The sequence below is a fragment of the Mauremys mutica genome, unplaced genomic scaffold, assembly GCF_020497125.1.
Source record: "Mauremys mutica isolate MM-2020 ecotype Southern unplaced genomic scaffold, ASM2049712v1 Super-Scaffold_100210, whole genome shotgun sequence".
Taxonomy (NCBI): domain Eukaryota; kingdom Metazoa; phylum Chordata; order Testudines; family Geoemydidae; genus Mauremys; species Mauremys mutica.
Window position 1 is genome coordinate 571,455 of NW_025423288.1, and position 25,799 is coordinate 597,253.

Consider the following 25,799-nt stretch of genomic DNA (forward strand, 5'->3'; position numbering starts at 1 on the left):
AGTTCCAGGCTCCACTTCCACCCGCTCAGGCAAGATGGTGCAGAGGAGCCCCTGGGTGGCTGTGGGCCTGGGGAGGATGGCTTTTGATTTTTCGGCCTGACCGCTACGGGCAGCAAGGCCAAAAGTCAGATGGCCGGCTCTCCCATCCACCACGCTCATCAGGAGCCCTTAGTCGACAGGCTCGGAGAATGCGGGCAGCGTCCCCCACTACCTCTCGCATGCAAAGCGAGCGCTCTGCTGCTTGAGCTAATTCCCCACAGCTGGCCTGACTCTCAGGCACTGGGCAAAAAAAGGCAAGGGCTCTGTGGCCTTAAGCAGAACACGGCCCGAAATGGGGGGGAGGGGGGTGTGCTACCCAGAGCTGGGGAAGGGGGTCCGAGTCCCAGCCACGCTCCTCGGCACAAACACCAAAGCTCCCTCCCTGGAGTGTGTCTGGGCTGAGAGTTAGCCCCTGAAACAAGCACCAAGCTTCAGAAGACAACGCAGGGATAGATCACTTGACGATTGCCTGCTCTGGCCGTTGCCTGTGAAGCGCCTGGCATCGGTTACTGCCAGAAGACGGGATAGTGGCCTAGCTGGACCATCGGTCTCACCCAGGAGGGCCGTTCTTATCTTCACCACTTTCCTCTAACCCAAGCAAAGCCAGGAGCAGGCCCAGCTCTGCAACTCTAGCAGGCTCCCTGGCCCCTGGCCCAGCATACAGCAAAACGACCCTGCCTCCGCCAGGATAGACAGCCACCGACTCCCTCTTCCAGACCAATGCAGCCCTTCCCCGCTTTGCCTGTCTCCAAGCTGTCCATGCTAAACTCTCGGTGTGGGCGTTTGGCTTCCTCCAGTCAGAGTGCCGTGCCTGCATCTTCCCAGGGCTGACTCCCTTTTTGACATTTCCTTTTTCTCTGGCACAGGGAGTGACCTATGTCTGGATTCTCCCTGTCTCCCATCCGGTGTTGGGATGGTGAGTGAGAACGAGGAGGAGAATCCCCAGCAGGAAGATGCTGAGCAATTACAACCCACTGCCCCGCTCCTGCACTCCCTTCACCCCTAACCACTGTGCCGCGTCCTGCACCCACGTGGGGACAGTGACCTGTGTGCATGGAGCAGCTGGCATTGCTGCCCGCTCCTCCCTGGAATGCTGCTCCTCCGGGCACCCTGAGGGGCTGCGGGGGCAGGGCGAGAAGCGACATCATCCGAGCTCCCTGCTTCCAGGTCACTTTCCTCAGCCGGGCTGCGTCAGGGGAGGGCAGAGAGCAGCAGCTTCTGATGCTCCCCTCACAGCACCAGGTGGGGAAAGTGACCAGGACGCATTGAGCACATAGTGTTGCTCCTCGCTCCCCACAACCCTCTATGGGGCCATGGACAAGCATTGGGGGCAGGGGAGAGCAATGAGCACCTTTGCACTGGCACATGGTGCCCTTTAACCCCTGGAGCCCTGGGCGGCTGCCGGGGGGGTCCATCCCTAAGGCCGGCCAGGCTCCCCAGCACAAACAGCAGAGACACAGGGAGACTGGCCACCCACTGAGCAGAGGTAGCCTGGGCGGCTCGTAATGGAGGCTCGGGGGGCTCAGCCTCCCCAAACCTTGCGTCGCCAAGGGGGCAGTGGGGCCCATGACTAGGGGCCCTGGCCAAATTGGGCCCCCCTGGAAAAGTCTCCCCCATGTTGGCCCCAGGGCTGGAGGAGCTCCCACTCCCTGCTACGGCCCGGGGGCTGCAGCAGGGGCACAGAGCTTCTCTGGTCTCGGGGCCGCAGCAGGGCAGGGGTAAAGGAGTGACAGGGCGGGGCCAGTGGGGGAAGGGGTGGAACAGAGGTGACAGTGGATGGGGCTGTGTGTGGAAGGGGGCGGAGCCACAGACAGTAACGGGGGGTCATGGTTCCAGTTCTGGGGCCCCTGCACTTGTTCTCCCTTTCCCTGGGCTTTGGCATCACTAGCACCTGCTTAGCGAGTAGGGTTCAGTGGTCCCCAAAATGTGGGGCATGACTCCTAGGGGGACACAGAGGAACATTCATGGGGGCACCTCAGGGCCTGAGCCAGCCCCCATGGAGGGCAGGGAGATAACACCACTCAGCCCCACTTCTTCCCCAGCTCTTCCCCAACCCCACCCTCAGCCTGGGCCCCTGACTCCCATCCTGGCCTTGACCCCCTTACCCCTGTTTGCACCCCCCTCCCCAGCAAGCAACGGCCCCACTCCCAGCCCCTGTTTTTGACCATGGCTTCCGAGGGGCCACAACCATGGATGTCCTCAATCACATCTATGCAGTCCAATAAAAGCTATTCCTCACCCACCCCTCCCTCCATCAGGACAGACTAGGTATGTTCTGCTGCCCTTCACTCATGCAGGAAGGATAATAACATTTCATTCCACTCAATCCTAAAGTGATTTGTAACCCACCACCAGCCAAAACTGGTCATTTTGGGGAAGCGGCCCCATCATGCTGCATACCTAGGCAGAGTAGGTGTGTCTGTGCAAACACAGTTTGTTCCTAAAGTCTTTCCCCCAGCTCATTCAGCCCCTGCTTATGCTTAGTATTTAAAAACTCCATATTGGCCCTATCACTGCCGGCCTTAGATTTCTCCTCCTGTCCCTTTTTTCGCTATTTCAGGTGAGATAGCTGAGTGGTTAAGGTAAAGGGCTGTTAATCTATTGTGCTCTGCATGCATGGGTTCAAATCCCTTTCTCATAGGATGTGTTTAGTCTTCAGACCTTCTTTATTTATAGACAACCATCTACCCCTTTGGTACAATGACAGATCAAACTAAAACCTTCTCAGAAACTCAGACCCTCCTTGCTTTAAATAAAATGTCTAAATCCCAGATTTTTAAAGAAATTCTCTAGTACTGTATTTCTTAGTTTTTATCTCAAAAGGTAACATCCTCATCATCTCCCCCAAACACCCCAGGACCTCCCCAAATTATTAAAATACCCTCAACCCGAGCAAGGCCAGAGCAGTGAACCAGAGCTAGTATCTAGGCCAAGCTGTTCTGAAGGAGGCAACTCAAACATTTTCTCCCTGCTTCCCTTGGCAAAGTCTGACTGAGAAAACAAAATTCCCCAAACTGAAAATTTTCCGCTGAGAACCCAATACTAGTCTGTTTGGAGACTGGTTTGAATGTATTAATATTAATCTCTTCTGATTTCTGAGTCAGTTCAGTCCAGTCTTTGTCCTCCAGGTATGTTTCCAGATGTTGAGCTGTGGGGGAGAGAGGCCAAGTCATGATGTCTCTACCCTTCTTTCATAGTTTCTTCTGACTTGCTAGGAAGCTCCTTTGCTACGATGTGAGTCAAGCAATGTCCATTTTCGCTGTGCTATCTTGGAGAAGTCTGCATTGTACACAGTTCCTGGGATAGTCCTTGGGAGTGTGGATACCTTCAATGGGCCAGCAGCAAGTCTGGCTCCTCCCTTGTCACACCTGAAAGGCTGGTGGGGGGCATTTTGAAACCTCATATTTCAGTAATGCACACAGAGCAAAACTTCATAACTTCCCAACCAATGCGAGCACACACAATCCAACCCGATATTAATGTTCAACAGATCAAGACTTTTGAAATGATACCTCACCAGGCAGACTTTGTACAAACCATGTCATCATTATATGAGAGTGGTGAATATGGGGCTTCCAGGTGCTGCTTTGAGCACAGCGTGCCACACCTGGGCTTACACTGCAATGGAGACGTACCCTTAGAGTCCATCTCTCCTGGGAAAAAGATGGCAGCAGGGCTGGCCTGGGTCATCTGACTTGGGCTCATGGAGCTAAAGCTGAGGGGCTAAAAACTGTGGTGCAGATATTTGTGTTCACACTGAAGCCTGGGTTCAGAAACCCTCACCCCTCGTGGGGCCTCAGAGGTTGGGCTCAAGCCCATATGTCTGCACTGTAATTTTATAGAGATTGGAAGGAAGTTTAGCAAGTGGAAATGGTAAAACCACATTGAGGGGAGTGGACCACTGACCTGTCAGCTCTTAACACCCAAACTTTCAGTAACTCTCTTATCAGTGCCTGTGAGTGTAATTTAAACCATAGGTCCATCTAGCTCTGAATCTTGTCTTCTGACAGTAGCCAATACCAGGTGCCCCAAAAGCCACTCCTTATGCACCACTGGAAGTTGAACCCAGGATCTCCTGTTTACAAAACAAGTGTTTTAACCAGCTAATCCATGGTACCTGCTATTACTTAAAGTGCTGTATTTGTCCACACCTGACTCTCTGCAAATCCCCACTGGGCCCTGACAAGTGTTGCTCGTGTTTGGATTCTGTAAAGCAGAGGAGCAGGTGAAGTTTTGCTCCCAAGGTGTGTGTGTGATTCTTTGGACACGTCTACACTACAAAATTAACATAAGAAAGGCCGTACCGGGTCAGACCAAAGGTCCATCTAGCCCAGTATCTGTCTACCGACAGTGGCCAATGCCAGGTGCCCCTGAGGGAGTGAACCTAACAGGCAATGATCAAGTGATCTCTCTCCTGCCATCCATCTCCATCCTCTGACGAACAGAGGCTAGGGACACCATTCTCACCCATCCTGGCTAATAGCCATTTATGGACTTAGCCACCATGAATTTATCCAGTCCCCTTTTAAACATTGTTATAGTCCTAGCCTTCACAACCTCCTCAGGTAAGGAGTTCCACAAGTTGACTGTGCGCTGCGTGAAGAAGAACTTCCTTTTATTTGTTTTAAACCTGCTGCCTATTAATTTCATTTGGTGACCCTTGGTTCTTGTATTATGGGAATAAGTAAATAACTTTTCCTTATCCACTTTCTCAACATCACTCATGATTTTATATACCTCTATCATGTCCCCCCTTAGTCTTCTCTTTTCCAAACTGAAGAGTCCTAGCCTCTTTAATCTTTTCTCATATGGGACCCTCTCTAAACCCCTAATCATTTTAGTTGCTCTTTTCTGAACCTTTTCTAGTGCTAGAATATCTTTTTTGAGGTGAGGAGACCACATCTGTACACAGTATTCCAGATGTGGGCGTACCATGGATTTATATAAGGGCAATAATATATTCTCAGTCTTATTCTCTATCCACTTTTTAATGATTCCTAACATCCTGTTTGCTTTTTTGACCTCCTCTGCACACTGCGTGGACATCTTCAGAGAACTATCCACGATAACTCCAAGATCTTTTTCCTGACTCGTTGTAGCTAAATTAGCCCCCATCATGTTGTATGTATAGTTGGGGTTATTTTTTCCAATGTGCATTACTTTACATTTATCCACATTAAATTTCATTTGCCATTTTGTTGCCCAATCACTTAGTTTTGTGAGATCTTTTTGAAGTTCTTCACAATCTGCTTTGGTCTTAACTATCTGGAGTAGTTTAGTATCATCTCCAAACTTTACCACCTCACTGTTTACCCCTTTCTCCAGATCATTTATGAATAAATTGAATAGGATTGGTCCTAGGACTGACCCTTGGGGAACACCACTAGTTACCCCTCTCCATTCTGAGAATTTACAATTAATTCCTACCCTTTGTTCTCTGTCCTTTAACCAGTTCTCAATCCATGAAAGGACCTTTCCTTTTATCCCATGACAGCTTAATTTACGTAAGAGCCTTTGGTGAGGGACCTTGTCAAAGGCTTTCTGGAAATCTAAGTACACTATGTCCACCGGATCCCCCTTGTCCACATGTTTGTTGACCCCTTCAAAGAACTCTAATAGATTAGTGAGACATGATTTCCCTTTACAGAAACCATGTTGACTATTTCTCAAGAGTTTATGTTTTTCTATGTGTCTGACAATTTTATTCTTTACTATTGTTTCAACTAATTTGCCCGGTACCGACGTTAGACTTACCGGTCTGTAATTGCCGGGATCACCCCTAGAGCCCTTTTTAAATATTGGCATTACATTAGCTAACTTCCAGTCATTGGGTACCGAAGCCGATTTAAAGGACAGGTTACAAACCTTAGTTAATAGTTCCGCAACTTCACATTTGAGTTCTTTCAGAACTCTTGGGTGAATGCCATCTGGTCCCGGTGACTTGTTAATGTTGAGTTTATCAATTAATTCCAAAACCTCCTCTAGTGACACTTGAATCTGTGACAGTTCCTCAGATTTGTCACCTACAAAAGCCAGCTCAGGTTTGGGAATCTCCCTAACATCCTCAGCCGTGAAGACTGAGGCAAAGAATCCATTTAGTTTCTCCGCAATGACTTTATCATCTTTAAGCGCTCCTTTTGAATTTTGATCATCAAGGGGCCCCACTGGTTGGGTAATTACATTACTTAGGCTGGCAATGCAGTTCTATCAACCTAATCCTGGTTAGATAACAGCTCAGCTGTCAGAACTTTCTGGAGCTATGAAAGGGGAGGGGCCCAGCCTCTGTAGCAGGAATGCAGGGCAGGCGAGTTCACGGCAGGCATGGTGGGAAACTGGTGGAGGCCAGTTATGGTGATATAATGACCAGCACATTTACTCTGACAATTTGTCACTTTAAGTTTGCTGCACAAAGCTCTAGGCCTCTCGTCAAGGTGGTTTTATTTTGTCACCAAAACAGGGCAGTTTTGTCTCCAGACGTGGCATTGCAGTGTGTGCGCCAGCCACAAGCTGCCAACCAAGGGAGCGTTGTGTGTTTTTCACACACCTGAGCAATACAATGATGCTGAAGTAACTTTGTAGTGCAGACCTGGCCAAAGATTCTCACACACACACACACACACACACACACACACACACACACACACACACACACAGAGCTTGCAAGGAAAACGTCACCTGATCCTCTGCTTTGCAGGATCCAAACACAAGCAAAGCTTGTCAGGCCCCGGTGGGGATGACAGGGAGTCAGGTATGGCCAGACACTATGTTTTAGCCACAGGCAGGCACCATGGCTTAGCCGGCTAAAGCACCTGTCTTGTAAACAGGGGATCCTGCGTTCAACTCCCAGTGGTGCCTTATTTATTAACTCTTAGGGCACCTGGCATTGGCTAGTGTTGGAGGACGAAACACAGAGCTAGATGGGCCTTTGCTCCAGCCCAGGGTGGCTGTTTAAACTTTACTCACAGGCACTGATAACAGACTTACTGAAAGTTTGGGAGTTAAGAGCTGATAGGTCAGTGTTCCAGCCTATCACAGATGACCCCCTCCCTCTGGGACAGGGGCAGGTCTGGGCTCTCACGCTAAATGGCTCATTGTGGCTGCCAGAATCTGTGGGCAGCTCATTTAGTTTACACCAAGGGTTGAGTCCTGCTTCGTGCACCGTGTGTGAGAATGAAAATCCTAAACCACCCTTTGAAATAACGAAAGCAGCAGGACGTGTTATTGTCCCTGCCCCGAAGCAGACAGACCAATGGAGAAATGCCGTCGAGTCCAGGGTAATACTCCACTGCCGTTCTACCTTTTTCGCTTGCTAAACTCCCTCCCAACCTTGAGGGCTCCCAGAGCCCGATATTGAGCTTGAGCTGAGATGTCTACAGTGCAAATTTACCACCCTACGGCCCAAGCCCCGGGAGCCTGCACTGGCATGGGACAGCCGTGGGTGTTTCATTGCAGTGTGGACATCGCCTAGCATTATGTCTACACTGCCATTAACACACCCAAGTCACTATTCTCAAACCCTGGGTCAGCTGATTCAGGCTTGTGGGGCTTGTGGTGCAGGGTTATAAAATTACAGTGTAGACACTTGGGCTTGAGCCCAGCCTCCGAGACCCCATGAGGGGTGAGGGTCTCCGAGCCTAGGCTCCAGTCTGAGCCCCAGGAGCCCAAATCAGATCATCCAGGCCAGCCGGGCCACAGGGATTTTGTCACAGTATAGATGCCCTCTCAGGGTATGTCTACACTGCAATGTAAGCCCAGGGTTAGCAGAAGTTATGTCAGCAGCCCCAACACATAAACATAAACCACGAGGAAAAGACCCACCCCCCAAATAAGCTGGGCAGTGTCCTTCTCCCTATGGTTTGTAAGTCCAGCAACCAAAAGTCCTTTAACATGAGCCATCCCCGCTCTGCAGCCCACTCACAGCTGTTGTCCTTAGTCAGTGCAAGCCCAGAGGTGCCTCTGTACAGTTCACCTGCCATCCTGGGTGGAAAAGGGGGAAAATAAGAAGGCACTGTACTCACTATGTTGTCTAGGGACTCACTCATCCCTCCACTGCCACCCTGTCCTAACGTTGGTCTGACACCTACATTTTAGTATTGGGACCCAAACCCTGGCCCACTTGGCTTTGGAACCCCTGTCCCCTGCCTAGCAAGTGCTATTGAATTGAGGGTGAGTCCCTCAATCGGGGTCTGCCAAGCACAGTTGTGCTGCCCTCGTTTCACACAACAAGGATAACAACCCTTTATTTCTCCTGCCCCTATAACATGGAGACTGGGAATCCAACTCCAGCCACAAGTGATCATTTTGGCAAGCAACCCAACCTACTTCCAACATACTGTAAAATCCACATGCAGCCTCATACACGAAACCTTGCAAGAAAATCTTCCTGAAGGGGTCTGAAGCACCTGCTGCTGGAGGGAAGGAGGGAGCTGTGGGTTGGGATTGAGGAGCAGCGTGAGGAGGGGGGCCTGTGGGTTGGGACTGAGGGGCACTGGGAATAGGAGGGGGCTGTGGGTTGGGATGGAGGAGAAGGGTGAAGAGGAGCAGGCTCTGGGTGGGAGTGAGGAGCAGTGAGCACAGGAGGGACTGAGGGTTGGGATTGAGGGGCATTGGGAAAAGAGGGGACATGGGTTGGGCTGAAGAGCATCTTCATTTGGGGATCCAGCAGGACAGGGGAAGGCAGCAGGTGATTCTAATTCCTTAGGGATATTCTGTGTGTTTGTATGTGTGTGTGTGCAGGGAAGGAACATGCTCTATGCCCAGAGGACTTTATTCCTCCAGGCTGCAAGGACAGAGGGGCTGTCAGGAAGCTGCCCCTTCAAACCCCCACACAAAAAGGCCCTTCTGAGGAAAGGGAAAATCCTGAAGAGAAAAAGTAACCTCAAAGAGGACTCCAGAAAGACAGGTTAAGATCTTTGTGAGTAGTTTATCACCTGACCAGGGACTTGAACCTTCAGATTAAAAATCTGATTTTCTGCTAACTGAGCTAGCCAGGCTCACAAAGCAAAAGAGCAAGTTGGTGCAGAGGAGAAACTAGTCAAGAAAACAAGAAGGAAACAATAGTGGAAACCTGCTGCTCTCTCTGGCCTGGTCAACACTACGAGTTTATATCGAATTTAGCAGTGTTAAATCGCATTAACCCTGCACCCGTCCACACAACGAAGCCCTTTATATCGATATAAAGGGCTCTTAATACCGGTATCTGTACTCCTCCCCGACGAGGGGAGTAGCGCTGAAATCGGTATTGCCATGTCGGATTAAGGTTAGAGTGGCCGCAATTCGATGGTATTGGCCTCCGGGTGCCATCCCACAGTGCACCATTGTGACCGCTCTGGACAGCAATCTGAACTCGGATGCACTGGCCAGGTTGACAGGAAAAGCCCCGCGAACTTTTGAATTTCATTTCCTGTTTGCCCAGCGTGGAGCGCCGATCAGCACAGGTGACCATGCAGTCCCAGACTCAAAAAAGAGCTGCAGCATGGACTGTAGGGGAGATACTGAAGCTGATCTCTGTATGGGGAGATGAATCTGTTCTATCAGAACTTCGTTCCAAAAGACAAAATGCCAAAACATTTGAAAAAAATACCCAAGGCCATGATGGACAGAGGCCACAACAGGGACTCGACACAGTGCTGAAACTTAAGGAGCTGAGACAAGCGTACCAGAAAGCCAAAGAATTAAATGGACACTCACGGAGGGAGGGACGACTGATGACTGTAGCTATCCAACAGTTCCTGCACTCTCCGAAAACCATTTGAATTCTTGGCTGAGTTCCCAAAGCCTGAAGGGTCACAAACATTGTCGCAGGTGGTTCAGGGTATATATCGGTCCCCTCCCACCCACCCACCTCTGTGAAAGCAAAGGGGAAAAATAATTTCTCGTCTTTTTTTCAATGTCACCGTATGTCTACTGGATGCTGCTAGAAGATGCTACACAGCAGCATCCCCTTTCCTTCTCTTCCCTTGCGGATGGCAGACGGTACAGTAGGTATCCGTCATCGTCGTCCCGTGAGTGCTCCTGGTTGGCCTTAGTGAGGTCGGCCAGGGGCGCCTGGGCAAAAATGGGAATGACTCCCAGGTCATTCTCTTCTTTAAGCTTTGTCTAATGGAGATTCAGTCCTGCCTGGAATATCATCGCAGCTGGAGGCTGCCCTCCCTTCCCTCCTTTGATCTCTACTTGCAGAGGCAATAAAGTCAGTGTTGTTTCAAATGCACGTATTCTTTATTACTTCATCACACAAATGGGGGGATAACTGCCACGGTAGCCCAGGAGAGGTGGGGGAGGAGGGAAGCAACGGGTGGGGTTGTTTCAGGGGCACCTCTTAGAATGGCATACAGCCCATCATTTCTGGGGCTCTGACCTGGAACAGCCGTTTGCCTCTCTGGTTCTTTAGTAGGCTTGCCCGATAGTCCAGACAGGACTTACTCTCCCTTTAGACAAAACTTAAGGAAGGGAATGATCTGGGGAGTCATTCCCATTTTTGTCCATGTGCTCCCGGTCGATCTCACTGAGGCCAGCCAGGAGCACCCATGACAGCAGCAAACTGTACAGTATAACTGGCAACTGTCATTGTCAACTTGCAAAGCAGCAGATGGGATGGTATGGCTGGTAACCATCTTTGCTAACTTGCAAAAGGTAAAGGAATGCTGCTGTGTAGCGCTGCAGTACTGCGTCTGTCAGCACCATCCAGTAGACATACGGTGACAGTGAAAAAAGGCCGAACAGGCTCCATGGTTGCCGTGCTATGGTGTCAGCCCAGGCAATCCAGGGAAAAGGGCGCAAAATGATTGTCTGCCGTTGTTTCACGGAGGGAGGATTGAGTGATGACATTTACCCAGAATCACCCACTACACTGTTTTTGCCCCATCATGCATTGGGATCTCAACCCAGAATTCCAATGGGCGGGAGAGACTGCGGGAACTATGGGATAGCTATGGGATAGCTACTCACAGTGCAACGCTCTGGAAATCGACACTAGCCTTGGTACATGGACGCACAGCGCTGAATTAATGTGCTTAGTGTGTCCACGTGCACTCGACCTTATACAATCTATTTCCAAAAACTGGTTTCTGTAAAATCAGAATAATCCCATAGTGTAGACATACCCTGTGATTAACAACTTTGGTGGCTAATTGAAAAGTTGTTGGTTCAAACCCCAGTGAAGATGGAGGTGGGTTTTTTTTAGTGATAAGAATCTGATACAGTTTAACAGGCAGAAAATCTCCTCAATGCTGATCTAGCCTCATTGGGCAAGCATAAGTGACATTTTTGCCAGATGCATTGGCGGTATAGTGGTGAGCATAGCTGCCTTCCAAGCAGTTGATTTGGGTTCAATTCCCAGCCAATGCAGAGATATGACATTTTCTCCCCTGGGAACTGGTTTAATTTCAGTCACGTTGTATCAGTTTATCAATGGAATGAGAGAATCAATGGCCTGCAGCTCATTCAACACAGAATGGAGGAAGAAAGGGGTGGGACTATACAATGAGCTGTTGGAGTTATCCTGGGATTACAATGTTTGGTTTATTTTTTTAAAAAACTTCCTTTACTTCCCTCTCCCTTTTAGACTCAGAGCCTTTAAGGTCAGAAGGGACCAATGTGATCATCTAGTCCGACCTGATGCACCTTGCAGGCCAAAAGACCCCACCCACCCACTCCTGTAATAGACCCAGGAGGGGAGGCAGCTCTGTGCACTGTCCCTACCCCAGGCAGCACATGGAGGCCCTCTGCTCCCCTCCCCCCATGGGTGTGCAGAGATGTGCCAGCAGCACTGAGGTGGCTCCCTGCCCACTCTGCCTCCATCCCTCCGTGCCGCTCCCAGAAGTGGCCAACATGTCCCAGCATCCCTGGGCCGGGGGGAGTGTCTCCATTGATTGCCCCTGCCCCAAGTACCAACTCCACAGTGCCCATTGGCCAGGAACTGCAGCCACTGGGAGCTCTGGGGGCAGCGCCTGCAGGCAGCGGCGCATGGAGACCCCCAGGCATGGCCCACCTAGGATCTGCTGATGCAGCATTGTGTGTACTTTGGGAGCTGCACTGGCCGGGGTAAGGGGCCCTGTGGGGCCCCCTCCCCCAGCGCAGCGCCCGCACCCCACACCCAAATTTCCTCCCAGAGCTTTGCTTGTCTTCCTTTCACCCAGAACTGTCCTTCTTCTCCTGGGCTGCAAGTAGCCATCCCTGGGAAGCCAAGTGGCAGGCACAGTATTCTACCTCCCAGTAGCCAACCGCACCTCCCCAGGCTTTGCAGAATGAATGGTGACACTCTACTAACCCCACTTAGCCGCACTGAGGCGCTTAGCTTCTGCCCTGCCTTCTTCAGCTCGACTTTCCTCTTTTTCCCCATTCCTGCCTCACTTCCTCCTTTGGCAACTGACGCAATGGAGGCCAGCAGGAAGAGTCGGCCACTGTAGGCCAACCTCCAAGGGCAGAGGAAGCCAAGCCACAAGGCTTCAAAAGGTGCCTGGCCCAGATCCTCTAGCTTTCCCCTGCTGATGCCAAGGCTTTTTCCTTAGCTCATTTCACCACCCTCTGCCATGCAGGGGTTGAGGTTATCGCAGGTGTTACCCAAAACTGGGCCAGCTAGTAAGCATAAGGAGGACTAATGACCCACCAGAGTTTGGCAGAAAGCAGCATGTTTGTTATAATGACAGCTAAGCTCAAAATAACCGGGGCGGGGGGTCACACTCCGAGAACTGGCACGGCACTGGAGATGTCAGGATTCTGCAAGGTAAGTGTCCCACAGCGCAGCTATGGATGGAGCGATGAAGGTAAGTCTCCCTGAGGCACAATGAAATACAACGCAGAGAACCACTGGCCAGGCGGTCCGGGCAAAGGGCATTCACTGGAGGTACAAGCTTGTGAGTGCTCCCCTGAGCACAGGGCCCCTTCCCCTTTTAAGGGCCTGCTCCTCATGGCCTGCGACTAGAGATGACTTGGCTGCATCTGGCTGGTCACACTCCACCTTGGGCAGTGTCCATGCTCTGGGTGTGTGAGTGCTGCCTAATTAGCGTCCCAGACACCTTGTCTACCTGGGAGCTTTTCTGCTCTTCAACCAGAACATTCATCCCACGAGCAATCCAGGAGGGAACAGGAGGGGGAAAACCACTTCACAGCCATTCAGAGAGGGAGAGGAGACAAAAGTGGGAGCAGGGGAAGTATAACAGACCTTTTGAGCATAGAAATCACTGCTGCTCCTACAACAGCAGGGACAGGCCAGGAGGAGCTGGGAAAAATAAGCCAGCATGTTTCTGCCTGGCTTTGAACCAGGGACCTTTTGTGCATTAGGTAAACGTGATAACCACTAAACTACAGAAACTCTATTGCAAGGCTCTGCCCCTTCTTTCATAAGAACGTAAGAATGGCCATACTGGGTCAGACCAAAAGTCCATCCAACCCCGCATCCTATCTGCCAACAGCGGCCAATGCCAGGTGCCCCATATGGAGTGAACCTAACAGGTAATGATCAAGTCATCTCTCTCCTGCCATCCATCTCCACCCTCTGACAAACAGAGGCTAGGGGCACCATTCCTTACCCATCCTGGCTAATAGCCATTCATGGACTTAACCTCCATTCATTTATCTGCAAAAAGAACAAGGAGTACTTGTGGCACCTTAGAAACTAACACATTCATTTGAGCATAAGCTTTCCTGGTCTAAAACCAACTTCATTGGATGCATGCAGTGCATATATAGATATACACACATAGAAGATATATATATATATACACACATAGAACATGAAAAATTGGGTGTTGCCATACACACTATAACGAGAGTGATCAGTTAAGGTGAGCTATTATCAGCAGGAGAAAAAAACCTTTTGTAGTGGCTTTCATGGCCTTTGAGAAAGCAAGACAGAGCCTTGGAAGACCCAGCAGGGTTTGTGGCACAGGAATTGTTCTCAGATTCCACTGAGACTTCAACTCAGATTGCAGGATTCAAAGTCCTGAGTGCTGCCCTTACACCATGGGACCAGCAGAGCACGTGTTGATTACTGTAGACTTCCAGCAGGGAGGACTCCATGGGCAGGGGCGGCTCTAGGCATTTTGCCGCCCCAAGCATGGCAGGCAGGTTGCCTTCGGCAGCTTGCCTGCGGGAGGTCCGCCGAAGTCGCAGGACCAGCGGACCCTTCACAGGCATGCCACCGAAAGCAGCCTGCCTGCCACCCTCGCAGCGACCGGCAGAGCACCCCCCGCGGCTTGCTGTCCCAAGCACGCGCTTGGTGTGCTGGGGCCTGGAGCCACCCCTGTCTGTGGGGACAATTTTTTCTGGCAGGGAGGACTCAGTGGGAACATGCCTGTCTGGCCAGCCCTGCATTTACTCAAAAAGTCAGCGCACGGACTTTGCTGCAGGCCTAGAGGCCTGTCTTCCGCCAGACTGTGAGGCCAGTGGACAGGTGAGGCAGTAGCACCTTCAGTCCCAGGCAGTAAAGGGCCCTTCCTAGGAAAGGCCATGTCCTGAAAAGGCGAAGCTGAAGTCCAGGAGATTCCTTCAAAACCTTTTTGGGGATATCACAGGGGGAAAGTGTTTCTTTACCTCACCAGGGACTTGAACCCTTGACCCTCAGATTAAAAGTCTGAGCTAGCCAGGCTCACATTTGAAAAGAGGCAAATTTTGCGCAGAAGAGAAACTGGTCATGAAAATGAGGGCAGGAAACTATACAGAAAACCTGCTACTCTCGCTCTCTTAGCAGTCCTAGCCCCAGCCTGCTCCTCCATCCAACGCCCTGAGGCCTTATTCTTTTTTTCATTAAATATCAAATCCAGGAGAAAACACAGTTATACAAAGCAAAACGAAATCACAAACAGAAATGTCATTGGAAATACAGAAATAAAAAAGGAAAATGCAATCCCCATCACTTTATCATGTAAGGGCCATTCCTGTATCGAGAGCACCCTCGAAGGTCCCTGTGTGCTTACGAGAAACCTGGAGGAACTCATACCACAGCCTGAACATGAAACTCAACTGCTCCCAGGTGCTGCAGTAAAACCCTTTCCCTGCTGTGACGTTGCACTCCATAGGGTTTTATGAAAATATGCTAATGAGCGTGAATATAAAGTGACTGGACTATGCTTCATGCAAAAGGTCTCTTGTAAGGTATCATTACAAAGCTTATCATCTACTGAGTGTGTTCATCCTATTTGTATGAACTGATCATTCCTGTATCTGAAACTAGAAATATGAACTATAACTCTGAGGTCCTGTTGTAATGATGCAAAGTGTGGGCCATTAATAGTGGTTTGGACTCTTGATGGCTCCCATTAACCAGGACAATAGACTGGAGATGGCTCTGTCGTGCTCCATCTGTGAGTCAGGCCAGGAAGAATGAAGGCTTGGGGGTGTCACAGGACATGTGACCATGTCACCTGGTACAGGAATCCACCTTAAACCTGGGGCTCTTCCTCAGGAGAGAGACAAAAAATTCCTGCCTTGTACCAAAGCTGTATAAGGGGGTGGAACTGAACAAACATGGCTGCAGTCATGAGACATCCCCCAGCTACCACCTGAGCTGGAACAAGGGCTATACCAGGTGAAAAGATTGGGCCCAGACAAAAAATAAGTCTAGTCTTTGCCTCTCAGTCTGTGCAGATGGGAACTTCCTTTCCAGGGCTGGAGGATTCTCCCTTCTTATCTACCCTTGTCCCAAGCAGCACAGCTGGTGGGAATCTTAAATGTACAGAGGAGACTTGGGAGCAGAAACCCCCCCAGAACTTCCACACAATTGGCACTTGCCCCTCACTGAGCAGGATTGAAATTCCTGCAGGGAGACTTTTGGGCCACATCCCCTCTGGTCATGAGCAAAGCAGCAGGGTGAAGAGAACTTGGAGATGCTGGGGATTGAACCCAGGACCTCATACATGCAAAGCATGTGCTCTACCACTGAGCTACATCCCCAGGAGGCTAATGTATGCTATAGGTTATACTCAGATCCCTCCTGTTTCCAGAGCACCTAGTGGCCTAAAAGCAGCATGGGGGACACATTCCCTGCTCTGAGGCCAAACCTGCTGTCCTGGAGGCTGCTGGTTCTTAGAGGTCACTTTGCAGCAGGGCCAGATTCGATGTGTGGGGCAGAGAGAGTGGGTGCCCTGGACTCAGGGTGCAGAGATACACTCAGCCCTCTCCCCAGCATTGGGTGGGGGGTGCTGCCACCCCCTGCTGGAAGGTAATGTGTCGGGGGGGGGCACCGTGAGTCGCTCAACACCTGACCCTGGTGGCAGAAATGCTGTGGGGAGCTCCAGGTGTTTCTAGGATCTGCTCTTTCCACCTGCCTGTGAAGTCCAGCTTTCCCCAGCACATTCACTGCGGTGCAGTTGGGTCACTGTTTCCATGGCTGAACAGCAAAGAATCACTCCCAGTTTCCCTTCTATCTGCAGCAGGATTAGCCTGTGTCAGTGGTTAATGAGGTGGATCTAGTTGTAGATTGTTATTCATTCCCCACCTTGACAATACACACCGTCCCTTTCCCATGCAGATTCCCAGCACCTCAGTGATACTGGTAGCGGGGGTTGGGTCCTGAGACTTTCACGGTTCTTTCCCCCTCCACCTGGAGTGAACTCAGCTTTTCCCCCATCCCAGACAATCCATGAAATAACAACAGGGGCATAAAGAAAGAGGGGAGGGAACATCTCACGGCCAGGGCTGGATGTGCCCAGGGCCCCCTGCTTGTCCATTGTTTCCATGGAATTTGGCCCCCTGCTTTGCACAAGGGACAGAGAAAGATCTTGCTGTTCCTGTGTCTGTGCAAGGAAAATTGTGCTTCTATATGAAAGAGAGGAGGGAAATGGCCCCATGATGGGACAATTTCCTCGGAATTAAGAGCAAAGGACTCAGGCTGAGAACTGATTTAACCCCACTCATCTGGGATGTAACAAATTCTCTTCCATGGAGACACTGGGAACTTGTGACATTGATCCAGACTCTGGGGGTTCGGGCTGCTTTAACTCTTGGCAAAAACATGAACTTGATTCCAAGAAGGGAGAGAGGAGAAGCCTGAAGCTGACTTTAGTTCCAGGCTGGGGTCTCCTGAATGGTGGGAAACATCCTTGGCTGCTACCCAGGGACAGCAGCTACTGGCGACATACCAGGGCTGGGATGAGAGGGAAATGTTACATGGACTTTATCATACAGGCCCCATCCTGCTTCTCAGAGCCCACAGGTGAGAATCTAGAGAAGGGTGAGTCATTTCTCAGCTGCATTCTCAGGAGAAGCCGGTAGCCGTCCTTGACCAGAGACCCAAGGGAGAAACCACAGCAGTTCTGCGGAGAGCTCTGGCTGCCAGGGGATCCAGCTAGGAGAGGGAGTGCTGGGAGTGGGGCTGTCTCAGGAGTCAGAGGTGGCTTTGCCAGTGGGGAGGCGCTAGGTCAGATGTTGGTGGGGTGGGGAAGTAGGGACTACAGGATGTGAGGCTGGTTAAAATGAAACTGCACAAAAAAAAACCCCTTTGCTCCAGCTAAAGGCCCTACTTTGGTCTCTCCCCCTTTCATAAAAATCTCCATATCTACCCTGGCCTCAGAAACCCCCTTTCTCCCATGGGTATTTTCATGGTTTCTTCCTTTTTTCATGGAGAGAGAGAGGGAAAAAACCTATTAATTTGAGCCACCAACACAGTTCACAGCATGAAATACACAATTTTGTGTTCAATGAGTTGTGTTCATTTACATAACATGAAAAAATATGTTTTGGGCAATGCATGAAAACCTCACTGCATTAAACAACCCACTGGATATAGTTAATGCACTACAGAACATTTAAAGAAGTTAAGAAAGATGTGCTTATAAATTAACATGTTGTGCCATTTACACACGCACAAGACACAGAAGAAACTGAAATTTGAGCTACTAAAATTTCCATTTTCTCACAGCATTTAAGTCTCAAGGTTGTTTTAATTTGCTTATTTTTTTGGAACTAGAAATGGGGAAAGAGTACGCTGAAGTCAGTGGAATTACCGCAGTGAGGGATTAGTCTCATTATTTGCCACTAACAAAACCTTTGTTAAAAGAGAGTTAACTTTGACTGTGAATATCTCTTACCTTCCAGAACATCGAGTTCAGTAAAACTCAAACTCTGGAAAAACAGGGAATACAGAGTGAGGGTACATGTCCAGATAACCTTAACTCTGCCCTCTAGAAGAGAATCCGTGATAGCATATGAGAACAAGGAAAGGTTTGGGGACAAATTACATCTACTTCCCAAGAGTTTGTTTCTTCTGTAATTAATTGAACCTGGCCCCATCCATTGATCCTGGCCTGGTGTCTGGCTGTGGAATTTACTGTTTACTATTTTTATCCTGCATATTTAAAGATGAAACTGCTTTACAAAAGCTCCTTTATTCTAGGTTATACAAACAGGTCACTTCCCCAGCTATTTCAAGGAGATGGAATTTTCCTGACCCACAGGGAACTTAAACTAACATGCTCAAGATCACACATTCCTTAGGAGAAAACGAAGGGGGAAAAAAACAAAACCCACCAAACCGTTGCTGTTTCTACCCAAATGATCAATGAGACCAGAAAGTGAGACTGTGCAATTAACTGTCTGGTGCTACACTGACTCTGCAGTTACTTGGATGCAGACACACCCAGCTCTACGGTTGGTAACGTACAGAGACTCTGCTGCTGCTCATGAACTAGCAGCACATGACCTCTGAACAGCTGCCATTTGAATGTATCTGAAAGTCACAAGGAACAACGATCTGTGTTAAAGGAAGGCTGCCATTTATTAGAGCCCCAATTGATGCCGTGTGCACAAAGAGAGGATTGAATGTGTAACAGGGAGTTTGGTAAATCTTGGTTATTTTAGTTTTGTAACAGGTTCCTGTCCACCCCCAGTAGAGTTTTCAGTCCCAATGGCAACTTACTTACCAAATGTAATACAGACTAGTCCATGCCTCTCACGTGGATGTGGTTCTTGTTCTTCTGCACATTGTAGCCCATGGAGGCCAAGGACCTGCACATGTGTCTTCATGTGTCTTTGTTTCATTGATGAAAACAAACCAAGACACTTAGAGGATTGAAAGTGATTTCTGCTGGGGGACGTTTGCTAGGTGTTTATGCATTTGCACAGGAAAACAGTAAGTGTGTCCATTCATTTCAGGAATATAGTAGAGCTCCTGAGCATACTAGAAATGGAATTATTTTTATTGAAGAAACAGGCTTGTAAGGGCACACTTGAATTTGAACCAAGGACCACTTGATTTGCAGTCAAACACTCTACCACTGAGCTATACCCCCAGGCCATTTGCATAGGCAAGTCCGTGATCTTAAGGATTTTGAAGGATGGGCTCTGCCTCAGAGAGCTCCTTTCCTGTTCCCAGACCACAGGGGTTTTAAAAATGGGGTTTGATTAAACTTTATATACACATGTAGACACCACAGCTTGCACACCCACCAGCATAGCTTCCCCCACTGACATAGCTACCACCTCTCGGGGAGATGGGTTAATTGCACGGACGGGACAGCTCTCTCCCCTCCGCTTAGTGCAGCTTCATTATTTATGAACAGGTGGGAAATAACCTCCTGACTGGACAGGCACCAATGTATCAGATATTGCAGTGTCTGCATTCAATATGGGTAACTGGTCATATTGGGCTGGATTAGTAGGAACGTTGCCAGCAGATCGAGGGAAGTGATTATTCCCCTCTAGTCAGCACTGGTGAGGCCACATCTGGAGCATTGCGTCCAGTTCCCCACATACACACACACACACTACAGAAACAAATTGGAGAGAGTCTAGGGGGCAGGGGACTTACGAGGAGAGGCTGAGGGCAGGGCCGCCCAGAGGGAGGGCAGGGGGGGCAATTTGCCCCAGGCCCTGCAGGGCCCCCAGGAGAATACAGGATTCTAGAGTATTGCAACTTTTTTTTATGGAAGGGGCCCCTGAAATTGTTTTGCCCCAGGCCCCCTGAATCCTGTGGGCGGCCCCTGCCCAGACCGTGGTGCTGTCCCCCCCTCCCCTCGTTCTCCTCCCGCCGAGGCCCCCCCTGTGCTCCACCCTCACTCCCATTTGGCCACTTCCCACCACTGCTCTTTGGCTGAGGCCTGCTGGTCGCTCGCTCCTCTCCTCCCGCAAGGCCTCCTCGCGCCTCTCCACCCCCTACCCCAAGGTCTGCCTGCTGCCCCCCCCCCTCTGCCCCCTCCCCTGTCCACCGCCCACACCTCTCTGCCCCTCCCCTGAGACCTACCCTGTCCACCTCTTTCTTTGATCATCTGTTGTTATTCCTTGAAACATCAAGGATGGAATAAAATGCGAGTTTACTCCAGGGTGAGGAAAGAAAGGAGCCATCAACCCCCTGGCAAAGCTCAGTGCCCCAGAGAAAACCTGCCCCCTGCTATCACAATCACTGATGTACTGGGGATATGACGGGAAAGGGACTGTCTGAATGATCGAGGCAGGAAATGGACAAAAATCTACACCAACATCATTAACCACAAACACACTCTCGTCGTGCTCCAGCCAGAAGGGAAAGGAGCAGGAATTCTTGCAGTTCAGCCATGGACACACTTACACAAGGGCACAGCAGTGTGTGTGTTGTGGAAGCTGGTCTGAGGAAACAACTGGAATTGATCACTCAGGGAGAACAGAACTAGAGTGCAGTGAAAGCCACCTATCAAGCAAGTAGTTGTGGCCGAGTGGTTAAGGCGATGGACTAGAAATCCATTGGAGTCTCCCTGCGTAGGTTCAAATCCTACCAACTACACAGGGAGTTGTGGTTCTTTAGTTTCAATGGAGCTGGGTCTTGTCTCACTCTTCAGTTATGTCTACATGAAAGAATAATTTGGCTTAAGTTAAAGTGTTTTAATTTAACAGTTGTTGCATGTCCACCCTATTCCCCTGTGTCACCAGAGCACTTCCATGCTAGCATCTCTTGGATTGCCACAGAGAGCAGTGCACTGTGGGTAGATATCCCACTGTGCAACTGTGCTTTGGGAAGGGTTTGCAATGCCTCATGGGCTGGTACAGCATCACATGATGCAGGTTTCTATCCCATTGTTCCATGGGCATCCTACTAGATTGCCAGCTGCTTTTCAACTGCAATGTGTGTGGTGGGGTAGAGAGCGTGTGTGTGTGTGGGGGGAGAGACAGTGTGTGTGTTGCAGAAGAGTGAGTGTGTCACACACTGTCTCTAAGTTCAGACAGCTGCTGGAAGCGACCAGTCCTGAGGCAGGGGACAGCCCCAACATCAGCCCCCTTCTCTCACTGGCTCAGCTCAGCACAGCACTCTCTGTCACACACACACACACACACTGCTGCCTGCTTAGCTCGGTGTCAGGGGTGCTGGAACAGGGGGGTTATAGGGCCATGGCCCCACCACTCTTTACTGGCTGTTAGGACAAATGATGGGGGGGGTGCAGTCTTGGGGAAGAGGCGTCTGTGGGTGTGGCCTCGGGGGGAGAGGTGGTGTGAGTGGGGGTCCTTAGGGAAGGGGTGTCATGGGGGTGCCACAGTTCGGACAATGGTGCCCCCCCCCACTGTAAGGAAGCTTCTGCCACCCTTGCTCTGTGTTGGCAGAGCAGGAGAGAGCAGCATCCACAGCAGTGATTTGCTCCCTGGGGCTCCGGCAGGGGGGCTCGGGAGGTGATTTAAAGGGCCAGGGGCTCCGGCCGCTACAGGGAGCCCTGGGCCCTTTAAATCACCAGCCTGGGGAAGCCAGGCCGGGCTGGCACAGCATATCGGCTCTTGCCGGTACCCCAGACCGGAACATACCGGCTTACTTTCACCTCCGGAAGGTCCTCACATGGATCAATAACTGGTTAAAAGACAAGAAACAAAGGGTAGGAATAAATGGTCAGTTTTCAGAATGGAAACAGGTAACTAGTGGTGTCTGTATTGGGACCAGTACTAGTCAACATATTCATAAACAACCTGCTAAACAGTGAGCTGACAAAATTTGCAGATGATCCAAAACTACCGGCTTGCTGCCTAGAACGAATGCTCTTTGAATGGGGTGATCCACAGGGAATCATAGAATCATAGAACTTAAGATCAGAAGGGACCATTATGATCATCTAGTCTGACCTCCCGCAAGATGCAGGCCACAAAAGCTGACCCACCCACTCCTGAAATAATTCTCTCCCTTGACTCAGCTGTTGAAGTCCCCAAATCCTGATTTAAAGACTTCAAGTAGCAGATAATCCTCCAGCAAGCAACCCCTGCCCCATGCTGCGGAGGAAGGCGAAAAACCTCCAGGGTCTCTGCCAATCTACTCTGGAGGAAAATTCCTTCCCGACCCCAAATATGGCGATCAGCTGAACCCCGAGCATGCGGGCAAGACTCTCCAGGCAGACACTCAGGAAAAAGACTTTCAATATCCCAACATTGACCCTCGGTACTAATTACCAGTGGTTGCACGTTATTGACCTATTGACTAAATCACGTTCTCCTATCAAACCATTCCCTCCATAAACTTATCAAGCTTAATCTTAAAGCCAGAGAGGTCCTTCGCCCCCACTGTTTCCCTCGGTAGGCTGTTCCAGAATTTCACTCCTCTGATGGTTAGAAACCTTCGTCTAATTTCAAGCCTAAACTTCCCGACTGCCAATTTATATCCATTTGTTCTTGAGGGAGTAGCTCAAACCTCCAAAGTGCCTGGCCAGGGGCAGGACATTGGCCCAGCAAGGGAGGGGTGTGGCAGTGACATCACAAAGGCCTTTGGCAGGACCTCAGACTATTGGTCAAAGGTGGTGGGGAGGTGGTGACCTCACAGAGAGATGCTGACATCAGCCAGGCAGGAGATGGGCGAGGGGCCAGGGAAACCTCAGAGACCCCTGTGGCTTTGCTTCTCGAGGTCTCTCTTTGAGGACTGAGAGAGTATTCAGGTTCACGTACATGAGCGCCAGGAGGAACCTCTTTCGAGTTTTCTCCTTCCCTTTTAGTGATTTTACAAGAAAACAGACATCCCTGTTTAGAAGGTAAGAGCCTCCTTGATGGAAGGGGTGTCATGGGGGTGTCACAGTTCGGATGCCGGTGCCCCCACCACAATGTATGGAAGTTCCCGCCACCCTGCTCTGTGTTCGCAGGGCGGGAGAGAGCAGCATCCACGGCAGTGATTTGCTCCTGGCTGCTGGAGCAGAGCAGCAGGCTCAGCTGTCAGAACTTCCCAGAGCGATGAAAGGCAAGTTGACGGCGGGCATTGTGGGATACTGGAGGAGGCCAGTTATGGTGATATAATGAACAGCAGCATCTACTCTGTCACTTTAAGTTTGCTGCAAAAAGCTCTAGACCTCTCATCGAAGTCGTTTTATTTTGTCACCAAAACAGGGCACTTTTGTTGTCAGACGTGGCATTGCACTGTGTACACCAGCCACAAGCTGCCAACCGAGGGAGTGTTGTGTGTTTTTCACACACCTGAGCAATATAATTCTGCTGAAACAACTTTGTAGTGCAGACCTGGCCAAAAATTGACTCACACAAGGAGGAAGGGGAGGGAGCGGAGGGAGAGAGAAGGGGGGCGGCCAGCGCGTCAGCAGGAAACTCACCACGCGGCCCCGACCGCCGCGCCGTCTGGCACCCTCACTCCTTCTCTAGACTAACCAGTCCTAATATACTGTAACATGGTTATACCCCACCACCTTCACTGGTTACACCCAACAAAATGAATTATACAGCAGACAGAAACAATCACAGACCCAGACAGAGACCATGCAAATAAACATACAAAACAATACAGAAGGGAGGATTTCACAACTACATCTATACAGACATAAGGGTTTTCCAGCTATGTCTATTGAAAAGTGAGTTCTTGCCAGACAGGATGCTACCAAACTAAGTTTCCCTTTCTCTGGAGGTGATGGAATATCAGGACAGGACTGTATTCCTCACAGCCCAATAGCACCTTATTTCAATGTGACTAGTTGGGAATGTGAGGATGTGACCATACACCTCCCAGCTTATGGCTGCCTTTGCTGCTTAGCCGAAGAACCAGGCCTCAGACTGTCACAGTAAGAGAAGGCCATTACACAGACAGACAGTGATTTTTATTCTTTCTTTTATATCTTTATAACTAGCTAAGTGATAAAAATACACCTAAATTCTTAAAGTACAGGCCTTTGCAGACTGGCCTGAATCTCTGTATCCTAACAGTCCTCGAGGTCAGGCAGCCTCTGGGTAAGGGGGTGGGGACTCAGATCCTTCCGCTGGCCAATTCCACCAGGGTCGTGTATAAACCAGGCAAGTTCCCCACAATTGCCAGACCAGATGCCCCTGTACACTTGTGCTCTGTCCTCATTGCTTCTCTGTCTCTCTTCCCCTCATCTCTGTTGCTCCCCCTCTGGGCTTTCTCAGCACCTGGCCCCACAGCACTTCCTGGCAGCCAGAGACTGCGCTATCTGCACCTGCAGATGTGGCCTCTCTCCTGATTGCTAAGGAAAGGAACCTTTCCAGGAAATGGCCACAGCTTCTGGGAATCTGCACATGGCTGTGAACAGAGTTTGGCTCCTGGCACACAAGGCAACTTAAAAGCTGAGCACCCAGACAGGGGCTTGAACCCTGGACACTCAGATTAAGAGCCTGATGCTCTACCAACTGAGCTACCTGGGCTTGTTAGGAAACACCTTCACCATTCACCACAAGAGTGATTATCCCAGTGTGCAGGCACGAGTGAGCAGGCAGGGAAAAGAGAGGCAAAAAAAGTCCCAGGAACCCCTCCTCTTTTTCTGCACAGCCACTGCCTGTCAGCAGGATTCCTCCTCCTCCTCCTCAGGGAGACTAAATCTCTGTGCCTAGACAGCTGGTCTGTCCGCTGCACCTCAATCCCCGATGCCCGAGCCTCCCTGCCAAAGCCCTGCACCTGGCCCCATACAATTAAGTCTCATGTGTTGCTGGGAACTTAACTTCTTGTGCCCAGAGCGTCTCAGCCCCCTCAGCAGATGACCTGAGAAACACAGTGTCCGGCTTTCCCTCATCATATGGCCTAAAGGATAAGGCATCTCCCTGTGGATCGGATGATTCAGGATTTGAGTCCCCTCGTGGTTGTGCTCACTTTGTGCTGCAAGTCCTGTTTTCTTCACAGCTGGAAGCTCTTCTTGGCCGCTCAGGCCAATGTTCTGGCTTCAGCTAGAGCCCTGGGAAGGAGTTGGGGGTTGGGCGTCACAGAGGCTGGGGCATGAGCCCCAGGTGCTTCCAGTCTCGCCTTTGCCCTTCCTGACTTGCCAAAGAAAATGGGCGGCTCCACTGCCAAAGTGAGCACCTGGAGAGGGAACAATAAGAGGTCCCACCTGGGGGCTAGTCCTGCTTTCCTACCCTCTTCTGATGTTGGCCTCAGAGCATCAGCAGCCGCCCTGCATGCTGGTCTGTGGGTGGCCTTCAGTGGGGTTCAGCAAGCAGGGAGCAGGCTGGCCCTGTGGCTCTCTGCTGGCCACACATAGGCATGGTCCTCTCCTCCTCTTGCCCTGGCCTCTGTGGCTTTTAAGCCTTCCCTTGGAGCTGTCAGCACCAGCCGCCTCTGCTCTAGGTGCCCAGAGGAGGAGAGGTGTGCTGGGCTCCAGCCTGCCCAGCCCTGACTATGAAGCCTGGCCCTGGCCCTGCTTCTTTCAAGCGCCAGGTGGGCAAGAGGAAAAGCACAGAGGCAAGTGCCAGACTTGTGGGCACCAGGTGAAGCCATGAGAATCCCAACCCTCAGGTGTCAGTACTAGAGCCCTGACCCATCCAGCAGGAGGGGAAAAAATGGCTCTTGCAGAGCTGGAGACAGGGAAGTGGAGCACTGTGAGCTCCAGGGCTTTACCACAAGGTCCCACTGAGATTTGAATTCAGGTTGCAGAGTCCTGAGT

At 50.5% G+C, this 25,799-nt stretch overlaps 4 non-coding genes across 4 annotated transcripts; 1 reads left to right on the forward strand and 3 right to left on the reverse strand.

Annotated features, from left to right (window-relative positions):
- Nucleotides 1-15,858: 15,858 nt before the first annotated feature.
- TRNAA-UGC lies at nucleotides 15,859-15,930 on the reverse strand. Its single transcript has one exon. It is a non-coding gene; the product is annotated as a tRNA-Ala (tRNA).
- Nucleotides 15,931-19,193: 3,263 nt separating this feature from the next.
- TRNAC-GCA lies at nucleotides 19,194-19,265 on the reverse strand. Its single transcript has one exon. It is a non-coding gene; the product is annotated as a tRNA-Cys (tRNA).
- Nucleotides 19,266-20,649: 1,384 nt separating this feature from the next.
- Nucleotides 20,650-20,731, forward strand: TRNAS-AGA. The gene has a single exon. It is a non-coding gene; the product is annotated as a tRNA-Ser (tRNA).
- Nucleotides 20,732-24,497: 3,766 nt separating this feature from the next.
- Nucleotides 24,498-24,570, reverse strand: TRNAK-CUU. Its single transcript has one exon. It is a non-coding gene; the product is annotated as a tRNA-Lys (tRNA).
- Nucleotides 24,571-25,799: the final 1,229 nt, after the last annotated feature.